General features: G+C 37.3%; 1 protein-coding gene across 1 annotated transcript in view; it reads right to left on the reverse strand.

The window, feature by feature from the left end:
* The window catches only part of arhgef2 (rho/rac guanine nucleotide exchange factor (GEF) 2), a 98,029-nt gene extending 92,085 nt beyond the window's left edge, over positions 1–5,944 (reverse strand). Inside the window, exon 1 of the mRNA XM_022679109.2 lies at positions 5,591–5,944. The gene's annotated coding sequence lies outside the window, so the exon portion shown is untranslated. The remainder of the gene's footprint in view (positions 1–5,590) is intronic.
* Between the last annotated feature and the right edge of the window lie 3,976 nt (positions 5,945–9,920).

Below are 9,920 nucleotides of genomic sequence, written 5' to 3' on the forward strand. Positions count from 1 at the left end.
ACTGGGTATACAAAAAGCGTTTTAGACAGTCAAAGGTTTACCAATCAGCATTTAAGAATTTTTGTGAATTGAATACTTTTTATATTCCACCATCTACAATTCATAATATCACCAAAAGATAAAAAACTGGAGAAATCCCTGTACATAAGGGACAAGGCCAAAGGTCAGTATTGGATGCTGATGATCTTTGGGTCCTCAGGCAGCACTAAATTGAAAACTTCATGGGTTCAGGACCCGTCCAGAAATCTTTATACGTGAACACAGGTTTTTGTTCAGTTAAAAAAAATCAAGTTAAAGCTGCATCATGTAAACAAGAAGCCATATGTCAACACCATCCAGAAAAGCAGCCATTTTTCGAGCTGAAGCTCATTTCAAATAGACTGAGGAAAACTGTTGCATGGTCAGAGGGATCAAAATTACATTAGGAAATGTACAGCCTAAAAATAAAACAAAAAACAATCAAATAAAAAAAAGGATTACCTATATGATTCATAACCATATGTGTATATTGTACCCTGAGATGGGAGACTATAGTAGTGTTAAAAACACAGACACTGGTTACTAGAATAACAAGCATTTTAAACGGAATGATAATGACTGGTTTTATATCGCAGCATCTTATTAGAGCTGCTCAGTGTCCCATTACAATGCCTAACGTATCTCCTTCTGGAATGTAAAGATTAGGCACAGCATGTCAAAGCCAAATGTTTATTACTCTATAAAGTAGAAGAGAGGGGGACACAATCTAAGTCCATCTGTTTATTGAGGAATAATTTAAAGCCATTATATCTCTGCTATGATTGCATAAAAAGTGGTAAGTGTAACAAAGTAAGGAGTAGGTTGTAACATTGATTCTATATTTCTAAACTGTTTGCATGGACAAGCTTTCCTACCTACACATAAACTAAACTGACATGCCATATGCTATGAACATGGGAATATTATTATGTACCATTACTTTTGACATGTCTCATTAAAAGTTATAGAATGCTGAATGCTTACTGCATAAAATGTGGATGTAGTTTGAGCATTAAATGCCTGCACAACATTAAAAAAACAGACAGTCCCACCCCTCTGGCACCAACTAACAGGCCTTGCTTGATTAAGCTCCGATAATTCATATGTATCAACCTCACTCACAAGATAACACCTCATATATACCTCATATCACGTATACAGCTGTGGTCATACCCAATCCCTTAGTGATTAAGTCACATACAGCTATCACTTGATTTTTGGCCATGGACACGTCTTCATGCTCATGGATGTCCCAATTCACAACCTACAGGATTTCTTAAAGGCATATCTAGCAGACAACAATCTCTCACCAAGAGGAACACTACCCAAAAGCAGCCTTCAAGAGCCTTTTTAAAGAATCTGCTGTTAGTCTAGTGTTAAGTCTTGGTGCCAGATTCCACAGAATGCCTTTAATCCCAAACATCAGCTATAGGGCTAAAACGCCTGTGGAGCAGTGGAACTGCAGTCTCTGGACCTATGGACCTTGAGCCAATAGCTTTGGGACAAACTGAAGTGGTGGAACTTATCGTCCAACATCAGAACCTGATCTCAGGAATGTTCCAACACCTAGTGTAAAACCTTCCCAGGAGAGTAGAGGCAGTTACTACAGCAAAAGTAGGGCAAATTCCCTACTAATACCCCTGATTTCAGAAGAAACGTTGGGCAGACCGGTGTTTAGAACTCGCCTAACCCCAAATACTACAGTAAAGAAAACAAAAGCATGTGAGCATGTGTTTGTTCACAAAAGAATAGGTTGTAGTGTACAGGTGGAGGCAGTGAGGGAGGGTTTTCCTGTGAGACTTAAGATGAGTATAAGGGCTGTTTTGACACATAATGACAGGTATGCAGGAAGTGAGCCAGGCCATCTTCTCTTCCACCCACCTATTCTCGTTCTTTCAAAACAGGCCTTTTTGTTCAACTCCAAACTCCAATTGTGGGTGAGAACCTCAATGCTGGGGGCTTGGTATCATTCTAGGACATACCTGGCATTAGGAATGCTGCCAAAAGGTTCATGTTTGTCTGTTTAGAGAGTTCTACTCTCTACATTAAATTCTATACTACATTCATTAAGAAAATTAAATAATGCATCTATGATCAATGCAAAACTCAGTATGCAGTTATGTCTCAGTCAGATGTGTAAATGATTACAGGTGTGGTATAATTTGACACCAATTCTTGCCACAAAAGGGCTTAAACTGCTTTTGATATTCTTCAAAAAGGTTTTTGGGTAGTGTACCTATTGGTGAGAGACTGTTTACTGCTAAACATGTCTCTACAATTTACCCAGTTGACAAACTTTGAGAGGATGCATTGGACTAAGAGAAGCAGGATGGTTGTTTTAAAGAATTGCCATCTGTGTGGTGTTGCACTGCGACAGACTAGAACTATTTCATCTTTAGTGACAAATCCAGGTTCTGTTTTGGTTCAAGTATGAAGGCCTTATGCTAGCCCGTGCTTTAATCCTACCTTTGTTATGGAGAGACACACTGCCCCAACTGCTGGTGTGTTGAGATTGGGTCCACTGAATAAGACAGTAGGTCAACCTAAAAAGTTATTATAAAAGGAGCACTAAGACATCCTGTGGCAACAAGATAAAGACAGGGCTTCTAATTGGCATTTTTCAGCAGGATAATGCTCATCCACACATATTAAGGATTTCCCAGGAATGCCTCCACCAGATTGCAACACTTCTTCGGCCTGCCTGGCAACCAGATTTATCACCAATCAAGCATTTGTGAGAACAGTTGAGATTTCTACTTTGGCAACTGTGCCCAATGATATCATATCAAGGGTTCATGTTTATCCAGGCTAGACGGTATGTGCACAACACATTTTTTGCTTCTTGAACACTGTTAGTTGTTTCTTATAGATTTTTGGGTGCTGATCACGAATATTACAATCAATCAAAATTTATATATCACGTACCGTTTAAGATAAATCTTCAGTTTTATCATAATTTTTGCTTACATTTATTGTCGAAAGAGCTGGCCACTCCGCAAAATTAGTTCCAGGACAGAAAAATGTTGCACACGAACCGCTTGTTGAGCCGGCAAAGATATTTTTGCCTCCTCTACACATAAAACTTGGACTCATGAAGAATTTTGTGAAAGCACTGAACAAGGAAGGCGAAGGTTTTTTTCAATATTTAAGACGGATGTTTTCAAGAATAAGTGACACGAAGATCAAAGAAGGCATTTTTGTTGGTCCCCAGATCAGATATGTTATGAGTGACAAGTGGTTTGAAGAGCTGTTAGTTGGCAAGGAAAAAATTGCCTGGAGATCCTTCAAAGACATTGTTGACAATTCTCTGGGGAATTACAGAGCGCCAAACTACGTTGAAGTCGTAGACAAACTTCTCTGTGCATACCAGAAAATGAAGTGCAACATGTCACTCAAGATTCATTTCATTCACTCACACTTGGACTTCTTCCCCGTGAATCTCAGTGCTGTCAGTAATGAACACTGAGCGGTTTTACCAGGACATTGCTACAATGGAGAAACGATACCAGGGCAACTGGAATCCGTCAGTGCTTGCTGACTACTGTTGGACACTGCAACGTGATGCACCAGAAGTTGAATACAAAAGAAAATCAGGAGCAAAACATTTTTAATTCTGTTAAACTTAATGGCTCATGCGGAACATAAACGTGATTAAATAGGTAAACATATAAATGTCTATTTCTTACAGAGTTCCTACGTGATGCAGTAAAACAAAAACTATATTTGTGCATACCCTATAGGTACCTGTCACAATCAACTAAAACTTTTCAGGAAGCAAGACTTTAAAAAAAAATGTTGTGCAGTGTTATTAGATCCCAGCAACTCATTCTTGGTGTTATTTTTTTTTTGTCAATTACTGTTCCTTTCTATATGGACTAGACAAGCTATATTTGCAGTGGGTGCAACTTGGACACATAATCTACACAGCCACTGCTCTTATAACAAGATATAAACAAATATAGGTAGGTTTACAACCTAACCTGCCAACTGGGCTGTGACTAGACTGGCCTGAGAGCAAACACTGCAGGTAAACTATCACATCCTTATCCTTCAAGGATCCAGACAGCTCCCAGAAAAAGGCTGACTGCATATCAGTAAATCAGTGTTTGTGGTCGTTTTTTATGGTTTTGCTAAAAATGTTTAGGCCTAACTGTTGGAGGTTCATTTGGCTCATAAGACTGGAATGTCTTAAAACACTTTAAAACAATAGCTGCTGTCTAAAGCAACATGTTGTTATAATGTAGATATGCTATTTCTGTTCATAAAGCAGTTGAGTTGCTTTTTTCTTATAATGTAAGCCAAAAAAAAAAACCACTTACAACAAACTATACTGATATATCTACTTTCCTTCTGACTCCAAATGTTCCATCTGTGTGTTAGAAGACGATAATAATATCCCTCTAGCTCACACCTGCCATTAGGCATGGTGCCAAAGGGTTCATGTTTATCTGTTCCAGATAGTTATATTCCAATCAATTCTATAATACAATAATTAAATAAATAAAATAATGCACCTATGACTGCTGGAAAACTCTACCTTGCAGGTAGTAGATGAATACAGGTGTGGTTTAATTCTACACCAATTCTTGTCACAAAAGGGCTTAAAACTGCATCATCTAATGCTCTTTAAAAAGGTTCTTGGGTAGTGTACCTCCCGGTGAGAGACTGTTCACTGCTAGACATCCCTTTTTAATGCAGTCAAAGACATTTTGCCTAGAAATGTGGACTGTTTATCAGTGAATCATCAGTGTTTGAGGTTTTTTTTTCATGGTTTTCCTGAAAATGTTTAAATATTGGAGTTTCATTTGACTCACTAGAAGGTCTAAACCACACTAAAACAACAGCTACTATCTAAAGCAGCATGTTACTATGAAGATGTGCTATTTCTGTTCATAAAGCAGTTGAGTTGCATTTTTCTAGTAATTTAAGCCAACAAAACCCCACTGACAACAAATTATACTCATATATTTCGCTTCCTGGGTGAGAAGACGATCCACAGCTCAATGCTGGGGGCTTGATATCCCTTTAGCCCACACCTGGCATTAGGCATTGTGGTAAAGGGTTAACGTTTATCTGCTCCAGAGAGTTTATTACAGTCTATTCTATAATGGAAAAGGGCTTAAAACTGTTTCATCCAATGCTTTATAAAAAGGTTTTTGGTAAGTGTACCTCTTGGTGAGAGTTCACTGCTAGACATGCCTCTACAATGCTGTCAAAGACATTTTGCCCAGAACGTCTGACTGTGTATCAGTGAATCAGTGTTTGAGATATATTTTTAATGGTTTTCCTAAAAATGTTTGGAAAAACTGTTGGAGGGTTATTTGACTTACTAGTATGTCTAAAACACATTAAAAACACTAGATACTGACTAAAGCAATATGTTGTTATTATGTAGATATGTGTTATTATGTTTTTCTACTAATTTAAGCCAACAAAAGTCCATTTACAACAAACTAGACTGATATTTAGCCTGGCTAAACACAAACCTTCAAATATGCAGAGTTGTTACTGCAGAAACAACAGCAAAACTGAGAAACCAGCTCATTTAAGCACTCCAGCAGACTTAACTTACCTGTGGTAGTTTAATAAGGGTGCTCTGTAGGAACTCTCAGTTTGACCCAGTAATAATAATAATATTGTTATTATACCCAAAGCTGCTATTCCATTCAGGGGGAACAGTGTCGCCGGTCCTGCCGTTGGGTTCGCGGAGCATATTGAAGCTGAGTGCGGTCCCAGTAGTGAACACCGCCTCTGTGGATCCAGCCTCAACACTCCGCCTGCCCGAAACCGCCGCTCCTCTCAGGTGTCGCTGCCCGCGTCATTTGATCCCCTCGCGCAAACTGGTTCGCGCTCAGGTGCAGCTGAAGGGCGGAACACTGTTTGGCCGACGTCTAAAACCAAGCGCTCGAACCCTACTCCCTCTCTCACTAGAAAAAAAAAATCACTCGACCACTAAAAAAACCCTATAAACGTTAAGCCATCCCCAGTGGCTTGACTGTTTTCAAGGCTCCCTAGTTAGTGGGCTTGTTACCAAGCAACCAGTGTTAGCTGACTTTAAAGGATAGCTAACTAGCTAAGCTAGCCGTGTTTATTTATACTCATTTACACATGTTTTAACCAAAGAGTAGTGAGCAAATTCTTTAAAGAGTTTTAGGAAAATATAAGTATGTTTATGTGTTTGTTTTGCTATCAGGTTTCTGGCTGAGTGTCTCGAACATTATGGTAGTACAGTGAAATAATTAGTGGTGGGCAAATAATTCTCCCAAGGGGCCACATAATAAACACACTGAGGATGTTTTGGAGGGCCATGCCAACAAATTCACCTCAGTTTGGCTCCGTGTTCATTTTATCTCAGCAGTAATTGAATTTCAGGGTTTGATTTCCTCTTATTTACGATAGTATTTAAAAAAAATCTTGTTTGAGAATAAAGTCGTAATAATACAAGATTAAAGTTGCAATATTACGAGATTAAAGTCGTAATATTACAAGATTACAGTTGCAATAGTATGACATTAAAGTCGCAATATTAAGAGATTAAAGTCGTCATATTACAACAAGAGAATAAAGTCGTAGTATTTTGAGGGAAATGTAGTTGACTGCTGCAGTTTAAAAACAGAGCACGGAGGGAGGAAAAGGGGCATTTTCGGCTCATGATCTGTTACACGGCTGCTGTGATCACCTTCAGTTATGTACATTTCTAACCTGCTTATTAATGCTCTAGTGTTACAGTTAGATAATACAGTGTCCAGATTTTGCCGTGGTGGCGTAAAAAATCGAAATCAAGTTTGGCTTCTGGTTCATTTTGTGAAATTTCCCATTTTTGTTTGGATAATCAAATAATAAAACAGAAAATTCAAGCTGCGATTTGTTTTTGGTATTATATTCAAAGACAAAATAATATATATTTTTTTCATTTTCCGATTTTGGCTTCTCAGTTGAAAATCAAAAGAACAAATTATACATGGATTGTTTTCAAACTGGCACAATGTTAATTTTATCTTGTTAAAATTTGCAGTAATTATATTTTAGGGTTTCATAAGCTCAATGATAAGAGTAGATGTTACAAAAATGTGAAGCAGGCATAGTTATATATATAATATATATATATATATATCATTATTATTTAATCAACATTCACATAAACAATTGTGAACAAAATGTCCATGTGTTTGCAGTAAGGACCATTACATTTACTTTATACAAAGTACTATGGCTATTTGGGTTGTAGACTAATAACCCCCATTTACTGTTTTTGCACTGTTTTGGACTGAGCCGGTTATGTAGAAATGCCTTAAAATGTCCAAGTTTGCTATAAGGAATAGACTATGCTAATCTTAATAGTGCGGTTTTGGCAGGTTAGTACACAAAATACGTTTTTTATTTATTTATTTCCCTGTTTCCTTCATATATTATGAAAATAATGTATTAACTACGTTTTGTATGTTAGTACATGCTGCTAATACTGTAATAAAAAAGCTTTTATTTTCATTATTTTTTAAGATGCTCTAGTGGGCTTAAAATCAAGCAACCAGTGTCAGCTGACTTTAAAGGTTAGCTAACTAGCCAGCAGTGTTTACTCAGGTATGTGTAATTAAACCTGTGGTAATGGAGGTCCAGTCCTTTAAAGAGTTTAAAGAGCAAAACAAAGCATGTGTATGTGTTTGTTTTGCTCCCTGCATGCTTTCTGAGTTTATGGCAGCAGTGTTTCCAAAACTCTGGTATTGTGAAACAATTATCAAAGGTTAAAATAATGTGACTGCATTTCAAAAAGTTTGTATTAGTTCCATCAAACCAAGTTGAACTGCTTGATTTTTCTGCACCAGGATTGGCATAAAGTTATCCAAAAGCAGTGTGTAAGACTGGTGGAGGAGAACATGCCAAGATGCAAAAAAACTGATTAAAAAACAGGGTTATTCCTCCAAATATTAATTTCTGAACTTAAAACTTTATGAATGTGAACTTGTCTTACATTATTTGATGTCTAAAAGCTCTGTATCTTTTTTTGTTATTTCAGCCATAATAAAACAACAAAGTTCATTTTACTCAAACATATACCTATAAATAGTCAAATCAGAGAAACTGATTCAGAAACTGAAGTGGCATCTTATTTTTTCAGTAGTAGTAGCAACTACATTTTTCTCAAAACTTATTTTCCAGTGATCTCAAGATAAGCTACGTTGTATTTCTTAATTTTTTATCTTTGTATTTTACTACTGTTTTCTCAATTTGCTCCTAAGAAACCCTAACCAGCATATCTTGTCAAGTTCACAAGAAAAATGTTATAATCGCAGTTGACAACGACTTCCTCTTTCTTATCTTGGATTACACAAAAACGTTGCAATCTTTTTCTGGAGGTAGAAAAATCTTTTATCTTAAGCTTACAAAACAGTTCTGATTACAATCATAGAGGTACAAAAGTGTATATGGCCATAAGAACTATTTTTATTTTATTACTTTTTTTACTTCTTGTGATGAATCTGTTTGACCTTTATTAACAATAGTTAAAGGCTCAGCTATGAAAGAAAAAAAATTAAAGAAAAAAATCACTAAAAAGCTAAAGACTGAAAAATAGACAAAAACAGAACCCAACAGGTCTCTAAAAGTTTAAACAGCAACCACTGGTCATGTCAACTTTAGTAACTTCGCTGATAGCGACATTTGTGTGGCCTGAACCAGATCCACATCTGGCATTTTCCACTTTGGATGATGTGCAATAAGTGAGTCAAGTTTTGTTGAGGAAATCATCTTGGCAATGATGCATCAGCGGCAGCTGGAAAAGAGGAGGTGGCATTGCTGAAACTGAATACAACAAAAATGTGGACTAGCTGGAGGTCCCAAAGGACTGCTTTTTAAGACTCTCACTCCCTATGGGGATGGGGGTTTTCGGGTTAAGTTTGGTGATTTCCCAGCCAACCCATGTGTATGAGCTAAAAAGTCATTAAACTGTGCATGAAGCTCTGATGCTCGGCAGCTCTGTGGTCAGTCCTTGCCCTTTAGGAACAGCCGTTATAGCGAGGCTGGGGGATTGTGCAGCTCCAGCATGGGCAGCAGTTGGAATCTTCAGTAAAAAGCTTCTTTATTGTTTTCTCCTCCCTCTCTTCAGGAAAGAATGCTGAGCCCTTCAATATAGAAAGCTGTCATGCTGCCATCAACATCCAACACATCCTCATCTCCTCCTACACTTGAGGATACATTCACTCTAATGAACAAGAGAACAGTTACTAACACTTAAAGGGAACAAGAACGTAGCGTTAAAGCTGCATTCTAGTTATTATCTTGTCTTTATCTCCATACTTTACCAAAACCACAGACAACAAATACATTTAAATACTTTAAAAGCAGAAAGTGCAACTTTAAAAGGCCTATTACGTACAAAAAAAATGCTTTGCTTGATTTTAGATATATACAGCCGGTCAAAAGTTATAGAACACCCCTATATTTTCTTGTTTATTTTGGCCATTTAAGCTCTCAGTTCAGTAAAGAACCTGAAATGGTACAAATTCATTGAAATAAAATGGTACGAAAGTTAGCAGTAACGATATTGCACACTGTAAAAAAACGAGGAATGATTTTTAGAAAGCAAATCATTGGTTAAAAACTTACAGCTGGTCTGTAGCAATGGAAAAACTGAGCTTTGAAAATGGATGCAAAAATTTACAATTTACAAAGCCTTCATCTGTAGTAAAGCAGTACTGGAACAGATTGTGATAGTGCACTCTCTACTGTAGCATTTACACACTTAGACACAGAACATTCACACTTTTCTCATAATAACTAGAAAAAGACAGAAACACTCAGAAAGAGCAAGGCCAACTGTGCTCTCTCAGGGCTCCGGCAGCTGATGGCAAGCTGCATGAACAGGATTCAAACCAGCAATCTTCCGATCATAGCTTTAGATCGCT

This window comes from Astyanax mexicanus, chromosome 4 (genome assembly GCF_023375975.1).
Source record: "Astyanax mexicanus isolate ESR-SI-001 chromosome 4, AstMex3_surface, whole genome shotgun sequence".
NCBI classification, from domain to species: Eukaryota; Metazoa; Chordata; class Actinopteri; order Characiformes; family Acestrorhamphidae; genus Astyanax; species Astyanax mexicanus.